The 9444-nt window shown below is 48.5% G+C and overlaps 27 non-coding genes and 12 pseudogenes across 27 annotated transcripts; all 39 read right to left on the bottom strand.

Annotated features, from left to right (window-relative positions):
- Positions 1–2: 2 nt before the first annotated feature.
- Positions 3–121, bottom strand: LOC135726489 (5S ribosomal RNA). Its single transcript, XR_012337444.1, has one exon. It is a non-coding gene; the product is annotated as a 5S ribosomal RNA (ribosomal RNA).
- A 125-nt stretch (positions 122–246) lies between these two features.
- On the bottom strand, positions 247–365 carry LOC135724631 (5S ribosomal RNA). Its single transcript, XR_010524292.2, has one exon. It is a non-coding gene; the product is annotated as a 5S ribosomal RNA (ribosomal RNA).
- A 125-nt stretch (positions 366–490) lies between these two features.
- On the bottom strand, positions 491–609 carry LOC135724416 (5S ribosomal RNA; annotated as a pseudogene).
- A 126-nt stretch (positions 610–735) lies between these two features.
- Positions 736–854, bottom strand: LOC135726067 (5S ribosomal RNA). The gene has a single exon (XR_012337443.1). It is a non-coding gene; the product is annotated as a 5S ribosomal RNA (ribosomal RNA).
- A 125-nt stretch (positions 855–979) lies between these two features.
- Positions 980–1098, bottom strand: LOC135725756 (5S ribosomal RNA; annotated as a pseudogene).
- Positions 1099–1218: 120 nt separating this feature from the next.
- Positions 1219–1337, bottom strand: LOC135726647 (5S ribosomal RNA; annotated as a pseudogene).
- A 120-nt stretch (positions 1338–1457) lies between these two features.
- On the bottom strand, positions 1458–1576 carry LOC135724246 (5S ribosomal RNA). Its single transcript, XR_010523916.2, has one exon. It is a non-coding gene; the product is annotated as a 5S ribosomal RNA (ribosomal RNA).
- Positions 1577–1702: 126 nt separating this feature from the next.
- On the bottom strand, positions 1703–1821 carry LOC135726635 (5S ribosomal RNA; annotated as a pseudogene).
- Positions 1822–1947: 126 nt separating this feature from the next.
- On the bottom strand, positions 1948–2066 carry LOC135725060 (5S ribosomal RNA). Its single transcript, XR_010524713.2, has one exon. It is a non-coding gene; the product is annotated as a 5S ribosomal RNA (ribosomal RNA).
- Positions 2067–2191: 125 nt separating this feature from the next.
- On the bottom strand, positions 2192–2310 carry LOC135726622 (5S ribosomal RNA). Its single transcript, XR_010524992.1, has one exon. It is a non-coding gene; the product is annotated as a 5S ribosomal RNA (ribosomal RNA).
- A 125-nt stretch (positions 2311–2435) lies between these two features.
- On the bottom strand, positions 2436–2554 carry LOC135726610 (5S ribosomal RNA). The gene has a single exon (XR_010524991.1). It is a non-coding gene; the product is annotated as a 5S ribosomal RNA (ribosomal RNA).
- Positions 2555–2680: 126 nt separating this feature from the next.
- Positions 2681–2799, bottom strand: LOC135726599 (5S ribosomal RNA). The gene has a single exon (XR_010524990.1). It is a non-coding gene; the product is annotated as a 5S ribosomal RNA (ribosomal RNA).
- A 125-nt stretch (positions 2800–2924) lies between these two features.
- LOC135726899 (5S ribosomal RNA) lies at positions 2925–3043 on the bottom strand (annotated as a pseudogene).
- Positions 3044–3169: 126 nt separating this feature from the next.
- Positions 3170–3288, bottom strand: LOC135724630 (5S ribosomal RNA). Its single transcript, XR_010524291.2, has one exon. It is a non-coding gene; the product is annotated as a 5S ribosomal RNA (ribosomal RNA).
- Positions 3289–3413: 125 nt separating this feature from the next.
- LOC135726587 (5S ribosomal RNA) lies at positions 3414–3532 on the bottom strand (annotated as a pseudogene).
- Positions 3533–3652: 120 nt separating this feature from the next.
- Positions 3653–3771, bottom strand: LOC135723687 (5S ribosomal RNA). Its single transcript, XR_010523378.2, has one exon. It is a non-coding gene; the product is annotated as a 5S ribosomal RNA (ribosomal RNA).
- Positions 3772–3897: 126 nt separating this feature from the next.
- LOC135724629 (5S ribosomal RNA) lies at positions 3898–4016 on the bottom strand. The gene has a single exon (XR_010524290.2). It is a non-coding gene; the product is annotated as a 5S ribosomal RNA (ribosomal RNA).
- Positions 4017–4141: 125 nt separating this feature from the next.
- Positions 4142–4260, bottom strand: LOC135726198 (5S ribosomal RNA; annotated as a pseudogene).
- A 125-nt stretch (positions 4261–4385) lies between these two features.
- LOC135726575 (5S ribosomal RNA) lies at positions 4386–4504 on the bottom strand (annotated as a pseudogene).
- Positions 4505–4630: 126 nt separating this feature from the next.
- Positions 4631–4749, bottom strand: LOC135726562 (5S ribosomal RNA). Its single transcript, XR_010524986.1, has one exon. It is a non-coding gene; the product is annotated as a 5S ribosomal RNA (ribosomal RNA).
- A 125-nt stretch (positions 4750–4874) lies between these two features.
- On the bottom strand, positions 4875–4993 carry LOC135723602 (5S ribosomal RNA). Its single transcript, XR_010523297.2, has one exon. It is a non-coding gene; the product is annotated as a 5S ribosomal RNA (ribosomal RNA).
- A 126-nt stretch (positions 4994–5119) lies between these two features.
- Positions 5120–5238, bottom strand: LOC135726550 (5S ribosomal RNA). The gene has a single exon (XR_010524984.1). It is a non-coding gene; the product is annotated as a 5S ribosomal RNA (ribosomal RNA).
- Positions 5239–5363: 125 nt separating this feature from the next.
- LOC135725282 (5S ribosomal RNA) lies at positions 5364–5482 on the bottom strand. The gene has a single exon (XR_012337642.1). It is a non-coding gene; the product is annotated as a 5S ribosomal RNA (ribosomal RNA).
- Positions 5483–5609: 127 nt separating this feature from the next.
- On the bottom strand, positions 5610–5728 carry LOC135726539 (5S ribosomal RNA). Its single transcript, XR_010524983.1, has one exon. It is a non-coding gene; the product is annotated as a 5S ribosomal RNA (ribosomal RNA).
- Positions 5729–5853: 125 nt separating this feature from the next.
- LOC135726487 (5S ribosomal RNA) lies at positions 5854–5972 on the bottom strand. The gene has a single exon (XR_012337442.1). It is a non-coding gene; the product is annotated as a 5S ribosomal RNA (ribosomal RNA).
- Positions 5973–6098: 126 nt separating this feature from the next.
- LOC135724628 (5S ribosomal RNA) lies at positions 6099–6217 on the bottom strand. The gene has a single exon (XR_010524289.2). It is a non-coding gene; the product is annotated as a 5S ribosomal RNA (ribosomal RNA).
- Positions 6218–6342: 125 nt separating this feature from the next.
- On the bottom strand, positions 6343–6461 carry LOC135726527 (5S ribosomal RNA; annotated as a pseudogene).
- Positions 6462–6581: 120 nt separating this feature from the next.
- Positions 6582–6700, bottom strand: LOC135726515 (5S ribosomal RNA). Its single transcript, XR_010524981.2, has one exon. It is a non-coding gene; the product is annotated as a 5S ribosomal RNA (ribosomal RNA).
- A 126-nt stretch (positions 6701–6826) lies between these two features.
- LOC135726502 (5S ribosomal RNA) lies at positions 6827–6945 on the bottom strand. Its single transcript, XR_010524979.1, has one exon. It is a non-coding gene; the product is annotated as a 5S ribosomal RNA (ribosomal RNA).
- A 125-nt stretch (positions 6946–7070) lies between these two features.
- Positions 7071–7189, bottom strand: LOC135726486 (5S ribosomal RNA). Its single transcript, XR_012337568.1, has one exon. It is a non-coding gene; the product is annotated as a 5S ribosomal RNA (ribosomal RNA).
- Positions 7190–7309: 120 nt separating this feature from the next.
- Positions 7310–7428, bottom strand: LOC135724627 (5S ribosomal RNA). The gene has a single exon (XR_010524288.1). It is a non-coding gene; the product is annotated as a 5S ribosomal RNA (ribosomal RNA).
- A 126-nt stretch (positions 7429–7554) lies between these two features.
- LOC135726491 (5S ribosomal RNA) lies at positions 7555–7673 on the bottom strand (annotated as a pseudogene).
- Positions 7674–7799: 126 nt separating this feature from the next.
- On the bottom strand, positions 7800–7918 carry LOC135723685 (5S ribosomal RNA). Its single transcript, XR_010523376.2, has one exon. It is a non-coding gene; the product is annotated as a 5S ribosomal RNA (ribosomal RNA).
- A 125-nt stretch (positions 7919–8043) lies between these two features.
- On the bottom strand, positions 8044–8162 carry LOC135724626 (5S ribosomal RNA). The gene has a single exon (XR_010524287.2). It is a non-coding gene; the product is annotated as a 5S ribosomal RNA (ribosomal RNA).
- Positions 8163–8287: 125 nt separating this feature from the next.
- Positions 8288–8406, bottom strand: LOC135726159 (5S ribosomal RNA). Its single transcript, XR_012337564.1, has one exon. It is a non-coding gene; the product is annotated as a 5S ribosomal RNA (ribosomal RNA).
- A 126-nt stretch (positions 8407–8532) lies between these two features.
- LOC135726479 (5S ribosomal RNA) lies at positions 8533–8651 on the bottom strand. The gene has a single exon (XR_010524977.1). It is a non-coding gene; the product is annotated as a 5S ribosomal RNA (ribosomal RNA).
- Positions 8652–8776: 125 nt separating this feature from the next.
- Positions 8777–8895, bottom strand: LOC135725281 (5S ribosomal RNA; annotated as a pseudogene).
- A 126-nt stretch (positions 8896–9021) lies between these two features.
- Positions 9022–9140, bottom strand: LOC135726467 (5S ribosomal RNA). The gene has a single exon (XR_010524976.1). It is a non-coding gene; the product is annotated as a 5S ribosomal RNA (ribosomal RNA).
- A 125-nt stretch (positions 9141–9265) lies between these two features.
- Positions 9266–9384, bottom strand: LOC135726485 (5S ribosomal RNA; annotated as a pseudogene).
- Positions 9385–9444: the final 60 nt, after the last annotated feature.

Genomic DNA, 9444 nt, shown 5'->3' with positions numbered 1-9444 from the left:
AATGCTTACAGCACCTGGTATTCCCAGGCGGTCTCCCATCCAAGTACTAACCAGGCCCGACCCTGCTTGGCTTCCGAGATCAGACGAGAGCGGGCGTGCTCAGGGTGGTGTGGCCGTAAGCGAGTGCAGACTTGATTCGAGAGACACTTCAAAACTAATGTGGCAACGCCATGCCATGGGAGAACGCTTACAGAAAGGACGCATTCATGGGAAAATATGACATAAATAAATATTTAATTAATTAAATGCTTACAGCACCTGGTATTCCCAGGCGGTCTCCCATCCAAGTACTAACCAGGCCCGACCCTGCTTGGCTTCCGAGATCAGACGAGAGCGGGCGTGCTCAGGGTGGTGTGGCCGTAAGCGAGTGCCGACTCGAATCGACAGACACTTCAAGACTTATGTGGCAACGCCATGACATCAGTGAACGCTTACAGAAAGAACGCATTCATGGGAAAAAATGACATAAATAAATATTTAATTAATTAAATGCTTACAGCACCTGGTATTCCCAGGCAATCTCCCATCCAAGTACTAACCAGGCCCGACCCTGCTTGGCTTCCGAGATCAGACGAGAGCGGGCGTGCTCAGGGTGGTGTGGCCGTAAGCGAGTGCTGACTCGATTCGAGAGACACTTCAAGGCTAATGTGGCAACGCAATGACATCGGTAAATGGTTACAGAAAGGACGCATTCATGGGAAAAAATGACATAAAAAAAATTATTAATTAATTAAATGCTTACAGCACCTGGTATTCCCAGGCGGTCTCCCATCCAAGTACTAACCAGGCCCGACCCTGCTTGGCTTCCGAGATCAGACGAGAGCGGGCGTGCTCAGGGTGGTGTGGCCGTAAGCGAGTGCAGACTTGATTCGAGAGACACTTCAAAACTAATGTGGCAACGCCATGCCATGGGAGAACGCTTACAGAAAGGACGCATTCATGGGAAAAAATGACATAAAAAAATAATTAATTAATTAAATGCTTAGAGCACCTGGTATTCCCAGGCGGTCTCCCATCCAAGTACTAACCAGGCCCGACCCTGCTTGGCTTACGAGATCAGACGAGAGCGGGCGTGCTCAGGGTGGCGTGGCCGTAAGCGAGTGCTGACTTGATTCGAGAGACACTTCAAAACTAATGTGGCAACGCCATGCCATGGGAGAACGCTTACAGAAAGGACGCATTCATGGGAAAAATGACATAAATAATTAATTAATTTAATTCTTACAGCACCAGGTATTCCCAGGCGGTCTCCCATCCAAGTACTAACCAGGCCCGACCCTGCTTGGCTTCCGAGATCAGACGAGAGCGGGCGTGCTCAGGGTGGCGTGGCCGTAAGCGAGTGCTGACTTGATTCGAGAGACACTTCAAAACTAATGTGGCAACGCCATGCCATGGGAGAACGCTTACAGAAAGGACGCATTCATGGGAAAAATGACATAAATAATTAATTAATTTAATTCTTACAGCACCAGGTATTCCCAGGCGGTCTCCCATCCAAGTACTAACCAGGCCCGACCCTGCTTGGCTTCCGAGATCAGACGAGAGCGGGCGTGCTCAGGGTGGTGTGGCCGTAAACGAGTGCTGACTCGATTCGAGAGACACTTCAAGGCTAATGTGGCAACGCAATGACATCGGTAAATGGTTACAGAAAGGACGCATTCATGGGAAAAAATGACATAAAAAAAATAATTAATCAATTAAATTATTACAGCATCTGGTATTCCCAGGCGGTCTCCCATCCAAGTACTAACCAGGCCCGACCCTGCTTGGCTTCCGAGATCAGACGAGAGCGGGCGTGCTCAGGGTGGTGTGGCCGTAAACGAGTGCTGACCCGATTCGAGAGACACTTCAAGGCTAATGTGGCAACGCAATGACATCGGTAAATGGTTACAGAAAGGACGCATTCATGGGAAAAAATGACATAAAAAAAATAATTAATTAATTAAATGCTTACAGCACCTGGTATTCCCAGGCGGTCTCCCATCCAAGTACTAACCAGGCCCGACCCTGCTTGGCTTCCGAGATCAGACGAGAGCGGGCGTGCTCAGGGTGGTGTGGCCGTAAGCGAGTGCTGACTCGCTTCGATAGACACTTCAAGACTTATGTGGCAACGCCATGACATCAGTGAACGCTTACAGAAAGATCGCATTCATGGGAAAAAATGACATAAAAAAATAATTAATTAATTAAATGCTTACAGCACCTGGTATTCCCAGGCGGTCTCCCATCCAAGTACTAACCAGGCCCGACCCTGCTTGGCTTCCGAGATCAGACGAGAGCGGGCGTGCTCAGGGTGGTGTGGCCGTAAGCGAGTGCTGACTCGATTCGAGAGACACTTCAAGGCTAATGTGGCAACGCAATGACATCGGTAAATGGTTACAGAAAGGACGCATTCATGGGAAAAAATGACATAAAAAAATAATTAATTAATTAAATGCTTACAGCACCTGGTATTCCCAGGCGGTCTCCCATCCAAGTACTAACCAGGCCCGACCCTGCTTGGCTTCCGAGATCAGACGAGAGCGGGCGTGCTCAGGGTGGTGTGGCCGTAAGCGAGTGCTGACTCGATTCGAGAGACACTTCAAGGCTAATGTGGCAACGCAATGACATCGGTAAATGGTTACAGAAAGGACGCATTCATGGGAAAAAATGACATAAAAAAAATTATTAATTAATTAAATGCTTACAGCACCTGGTATTCCCAGGCGGTCTCCCATCCAAGTACTAACCAGGCCCGACCCTGCTTGGCTTCCGAGATCAGACGAGAGCGGGCGTGCTCAGGGTGGTGTGGCCGTAAGCGAGTGCCGACTCGAATCGACAGACACTTCAAGACTTATGTGGCAACGCCATGACATCAGTGAACGCTTACAGAAAGAACGCATTCATGGGAAAAAATGACATAAATAAATATTTAATTAATTAAATGCTTACAGCACCTGGTATTCCCAGGCAATCTCCCATCCAAGTACTAACCAGGCCCGACCCTGCTTGGCTTCCGAGATCAGACGAGAGCGGGCGTGCTCAGGGTGGTGTGGCCGTAAGCGAGTGCTGACTCGATTCGAGAGACACTTCAAGGCTAATGTGGCAACGCAATGACATCGGTAAATGGTTACAGAAAGGACGCATTCATGGGAAAAAATGACATAAAAAAAATTATTAATTAATTAAATGCTTACAGCACCTGGTATTCCCAGGCGGTCTCCCATCCAAGTACTAACCAGGCCCGACCCTGCTTGGCTTCCGAGATCAGACGAGAGCGGGCGTGCTCAGGGTGGTGTGGCCGTAAGCGAGTGCAGACTTGATTCGAGAGACACTTCAAAACTAATGTGGCAACGCCATGCCATGGGAGAACGCTTACAGAAAGGACGCATTCATGGGAAAAAATGACATAAAAAAATAATTAATTAATTAAATGCTTAGAGCACCTGGTATTCCCAGGCGGTCTCCCATCCAAGTACTAACCAGGCCCGACCCTGCTTGGCTTACGAGATCAGACGAGAGCGGGCGTGCTCAGGGTGGCGTGGCCGTAAGCGAGTGCTGACTTGATTCGAGAGACACTTCAAAACTAATGTGGCAACGCCATGCCATGGGAGAACGCTTACAGAAAGGACGCATTCATGGGAAAAATGACATAAATAATTAATTAATTTAATTCTTACAGCACCAGGTATTCCCAGGCGGTCTCCCATCCAAGTACTAACCAGGCCCGACCCTGCTTGGCTTCCGAGATCAGACGAGAGCGGGCGTGCTCAGGGTGGTGTGGCCGTAAACGAGTGCTGACTCGATTCGAGAGACACTTCAAGGCTAATGTGGCAACGCAATGACATCGGTAAATGGTTACAGAAAGGACGCATTCATGGGAAAAAATGACATAAAAAAAATAATTGATTAATTAAATGCTTACAGCACCTGGTATTCCCAGGCGGTCTCCCATCCAAGTACTAACCAGGCCCGACCCTGCTTGGCTTCAGAGATCAGACGAGAGCGGGCGTGCTCAGGGTGGTGTGGCCGTAAGCGAGTGCTGACTCGATTCGAGAGACACTTCAAGGCTAATGTGGCAACGCAATGACATCGGTAAATGGTTACAGAAAGGACGCATTCATGGGAAAATATGACATAAATAAATATTTAATTAATTAAATGCTTACAGCACCTGGTATTCCCAGGCGGTCTCCCATCCAAGTACTAACCAGGCCCGACCCTGCTTGGCTTCCGACATTAGACGAGAGCGGGCGTGCTCAGGGTGGTGTGGCCGTAAGCGAGTGCTGACACGCTTCGATAGACACTTCAAGACTTATGTGGCAACGCCATGACATCGGTGAACGCTTACAGAAAGATCGCATTCATGGGAAAAAATGACATAAAAAAATAATTAATTAATTAAATGCTTACAGCACCTGGTATTCCCAGGCGGTCTCCCATCCAAGTACTAACCAGGCCCGACCCTGCTTGGCTTACGAGATCAGACGAGAACGGACGTGCTCAGGGTGGTGTGGCCGTAAGCGAGTGCTGACTCGATTCGAGAGACACTTCAAGGCTAATGTGGCAACGCAATGACATCGGTAAATGGTTACAGAAAGGACGCATTCATGGGAAAAAATGACATAAAAAAAATAATTAATTAATTAAATGCTTACAGCACCTGGTATTCCCAGGCGGTCTCCCATCCAAGTACTAACCAGGCCCGACCCTGCTTGGCTTCCGAGATCAGACGAGAGCGGGCGTGCTCAGGGTGGTGTGGCCGTAAGCGAGTGCTGACTCGCTTCGATAGACACTTCAAGACTTATGTGGCAACGCCATGACATCATTGAACGCTTACAGAAAGGTCGCATTCATGGGAAAAAATGACATAAAAAAATAATTAATTAATTAAATGCTTACAGCACCTGGTATTCCCAGGCGGTCTCCCATCCAAGTACTAACCAGGCCCGACCCTGCTTGGCTTCCGAGATCAGACAAGAGCGGGCGTGCTCAGGGTGGTGTGGCCGTAAGCGAGTGCTGACTCGATTCGAGAGACACTTCAAGGCTAATGTGGCAACGCAATGACATCGGTAAATGGTTACAGAAAGGACGCATTCATGGGAAAAAATGACATAAAAAAAATTATTAATTAATTAAATGCTTACAGCACCTGGTATTCCCAGGCGGTCTCCCATCCAAGTACTAACCAGGCCCGACCCTGCTTGGCTTCCGAGATCAGACGAGAGCGGGCGTGCTCAGGGTGGTGTGGCCGTAAGCGAGTGCAGACTTGATTCGAGAGACACTTCAAAACTAATGTGGCAACGCCATGCCATGGGAGAACGCTTACAGAAAGGACGCATTCATGGGAAAAAATGACATAAAAAAATAATTAATTAATTAAATGCTTAGAGCACCTGGTATTCCCAGGCGGTCTCCCATCCAAGTACTAACCAGGCCCGACCCTGCTTGGCTTCCGAGATCAGACGAGAACGGGCGTGCTCAGGGTGGTGTGGCCGTAAGCGAGTGCTGACTCGATTCGAGAGACACTTCAAGGCTAATGTGGCAACGCAATGACATCGGTAAATGGTTACAGAAAGGACGCATTCATGGGAAAAAATGACATAAAAAAAAATTATTAATTAATTAAATGCTTACAGCACCTGGTATTCCCAGGCGGTCTCCCATCCAAGTACTAACCAGGCCCGACCCTGCTTGGCTTCCGAGATCAGACGAGAGCGGGCGTGCTCAGGGTGGTGTGGCCGTAAGCGAGTGCTGACTCGCTTCGATAGACACTTCAAGACTTATGTGGCAACGCCATGACATCAGTGAACGCTTACAGAAAGGTCGCATTCATGGGAAAAAATGACATAAAAAAATATTTAATTAATTAAATGCTTACAGCACCTGGTATTCCCAGGCGGTCTCCCATCCAAGTACTAACCAGGCCCGACCCTGCTTGGCTTCCGAGATCAGACGAGAGCGGGCGTGCTCAGGGTGGTGTGGCCGTAAGCGAGTGCTGACTCGATTCGAGAGACACTTCAAGGCTAATGTGGCAACGCAATGACATCGGTAAATGGTTACAGAAAGGACGCATTCATGGGAAAAAATGACATAAAAAAAATTATTAATTAATTAAATGCTTACAGCACCTGGTATTCCCAGGCGGTCTCCCATCCAAGTACTAACCAGGCCCGACCCTGCTTGGCTTCCGAGATCAGACGAGAGCGGGCGTGCTCAGGGTGGTGTGGCCGTAAGCGAGTGCAGACTTGATTCGAGAGACACTTCAAAACTAATGTGGCAACGCCATGCCATGGGAGAACGCTTACAGAAAGGACGCATTCATGGGAAAAAATGACATAAAAAAATAATTAATTAATTAAATGCTTAGAGCACCTTGTATTCCCAGGCGGTCTCCCATCCAAGTACTAACCAGGCCCGACCCTGCTTGGCTTACGAGATCAGACGAGAGCGGGCGTGCTCAGGGTGGCGTGGCCGTAAGCGAGTGCTGACTTGATTCGAGAGACACTTCAAAACTAATGTGGCAACGCCATGCCATGGGAGAACGCTTACAGAAAGGACGCATTCATGGGAAAAATGACATAAATAATTAATTAATTTAATTCTTACAGCACCAGGTATTCCCAGGCGGTCTCCCATCCAAGTACTAACCAGGCCCGACCCTGCTTGGCTTCCGAGATCAGACGAGAGCGGGCGTGCTCAGGGTGGTGTGGCCGTAAACGAGTGCTGACTCGATTCGAGAGACACTTCAAGGCTAATGTGGCAACGCAATGACATCGGTAAATGGTTACAGAAAGGACGCATTCATGGGAAAAAATGACATAAAAAAAATAATTAATTAATTAAATGCTTACAGCACCTGGTATTCCCAGGCGGTCTCCCATCCAAGTACTAACCAGGCCCGACCCTGCTTGGCTTCCGAGATCAGACGAGAGCGGGCGTGCTCAGGGTGGTGTGGCCGTAAGCGAGTGCTGACTCGATTCGAGAGACACTTCAAGGCTAATGTGGCAACGCAATGACATCGGTAAATGGTTACAGAAAGGACGCATTCATGGGAAAATATGACATAAATAAATATTTAATTAATTAAATGCTTACAGCACCTGGTATTCCCAGGCGGTCTCCCATCCAAGTACTAACCAGGCCCGACCCTGCTTGGCTTCCGAGATCAGACGAGAGCGGGCGTGCTCAGGGTGGCGTGGCCGTAAGCGAGTGCTGACTTGATTCGAGAGACACTTCAAAACTAATGTGGCAACGCCATGCCATGGGAGAACGCTTACAGAAAGGACGCATTCATGGGAAAAATGACATAAATAATTAATTAATTTAATTCTTACAGCACCAGGTATTCCCAGGCGGTCTCCCATCCAAGTACTAACCAGGCCCGACCCTGCTTGGCTTCCGAGATCAGACGAGAGCGGGCGTGCTCAGGGTGGTGTGGCCGTAAACGAGTGCTGACTCGATTCGAGAGACACTTCAAGGCTAATGTGGCAACGCAATGACATCGGTAAATGGTTACAGAAAGGACGCATTCATGGGAAAAAATGACATAAAAAAAATAATTAATCAATTAAATTATTACAGCATCTGGTATTCCCAGGCGGTCTCCCATCCAAGTACTAACCAGGCCCGACCCTGCTTGGCTTCCGAGATCAGACGAGAGCGGGCGTGCTCAGGGTGGTGTGGCCGTAAACGAGTGCTGACCCGATTCGAGAGACACTTCAAGGCTAATGTGGCAACGCAATGACATCGGTAAATGGTTACAGAAAGGACGCATTCATGGGAAAAAATGACATAAAAAAAATAATTAATTAATTAAATGCTTACAGCACCTGGTATTCCCAGGCGGTCTCCCATCCAAGTACTAACCAGGCCCGACCCTGCTTGGCTTCCGAGATCAGACGAGAGCGGGCGTGCTCAGGGTGGTGTGGCCGTAAGCGAGTGCTGACTCGCTTCGATAGACACTTCAAGACTTATGTGGCAACGCCATGACATCAGTGAACGCTTACAGAAAGATCGCATTCATGGGAAAAAATGACATAAAAAAATAATTAATTAATTAAATGCTTACAGCACCTGGTATTCCCAGGCGGTCTCCCATCCAAGTACTAACCAGGCCCGACCCTGCTTGGCTTCCGAGATCAGACGAGAGCGGGCGTGCTCAGGGTGGTGTGGCCGTAAGCGAGTGCTGACTCGATTCGAGAGACACTTCAAGGCTAATGTGGCAACGCAATGACATCGGTAAATGGTTACAGAAAGGACGCATTCATGGGAAAAAATGACATAAAAAAATAATTAATTAATTAAATGCTTACAGCACCTGGTATTCCCAGGCGGTCTCCCATCCAAGTACTAACCAGGCCCGACCCTGCTTGGCTTCCGAGATCAGACGAGAGCGGGCATGCTCAGGGTGGTGTGGCCGTAAGCGAGTGCTGACTCGATTCGAGAGACACTTCAAGGCTAATGTGGCAACGCAATGACATCGGTAAATGGTTACAGAAAGGACGCATTCATGGGAAAAAATGACATAAAAAAAATTATTAATTAATTAAATGCTTACAGCACCTGGTATTCCCAGGCGGTCTCCCATCCAAGTACTAACCAGGCCCGACCCTGCTTGGCTTCCGAGATCAGACGAGAGCGGGCGTGCTCAGGGTGGTGTGGCCGTAAGCGAGTGCCGACTCGAATCGACAGACACTTCAAGACTTATGTGGCAACGCCATGACATCAGTGAACGCTTACAGAAAGAACGCATTCATGGGAAAAAATGACATAAATAAATATTTAATTAATTAAATGCTTACAGCACCTGGTATTCCCAGGCAATCTCCCATCCAAGTACTAACCAGGCCCGACCCTGCTTGGCTTCCGAGATCAGACGAGAGCGGGCGTGCTCAGGGTGGTGTGGCCGTAAGCGAGTGCTGACTCGATTCGAGAGACACTTCAAGGCTAATGTGGCAACGCAATGACATCGGTAAATGGTTACAGAAAGGACGCATTCATGGGAAAAAATGACATAAAAAAAATTATTAATTAATTAAATGCTTACAGCACCTGGTATTCCCAGGCGGTCTCCCATCCAAGTACTAACCAGGCCCGACCCTGCTTGGCTTCCGAGATCAGACGAGAGCGGGCGTGCTCAGGGTGGTGTGGCCGTAAGCGAGTGCAGACTTGATTCGAGAGACACTTCAAAACTAATGTGGCAACGCCATGCCATGGGAGAACGCTTACAGAAAGGACGCATTCATGGGAAAAAATGACATAAAAAAATAATTAATTAATTAAATGCTTAGAGCACCTGGTATTCCCAGGCGGTCTCCCATCCAAGTACTAACCAGGCCCGACCCTGCTTGGCTTACGAGATCAGACGAGAGCGGGCGTGCTCAGGGTGGCGTGGCCGTAAGCGAGTGCTGACTTGATTCGAGAGACACTTCAAAACTAATGTGGCAACGCCATGCCATGGGA

The sequence above is a fragment of the Paramisgurnus dabryanus genome, chromosome 9 (assembly GCF_030506205.2).
Source record: "Paramisgurnus dabryanus chromosome 9, PD_genome_1.1, whole genome shotgun sequence".
In the NCBI taxonomy this organism is placed as follows: Eukaryota; Metazoa; Chordata; class Actinopteri; order Cypriniformes; family Cobitidae; genus Paramisgurnus; species Paramisgurnus dabryanus.
Note: the sequence above shows the minus strand (reverse complement) of the source record. Positions and strands in the feature narration are given on the sequence as shown.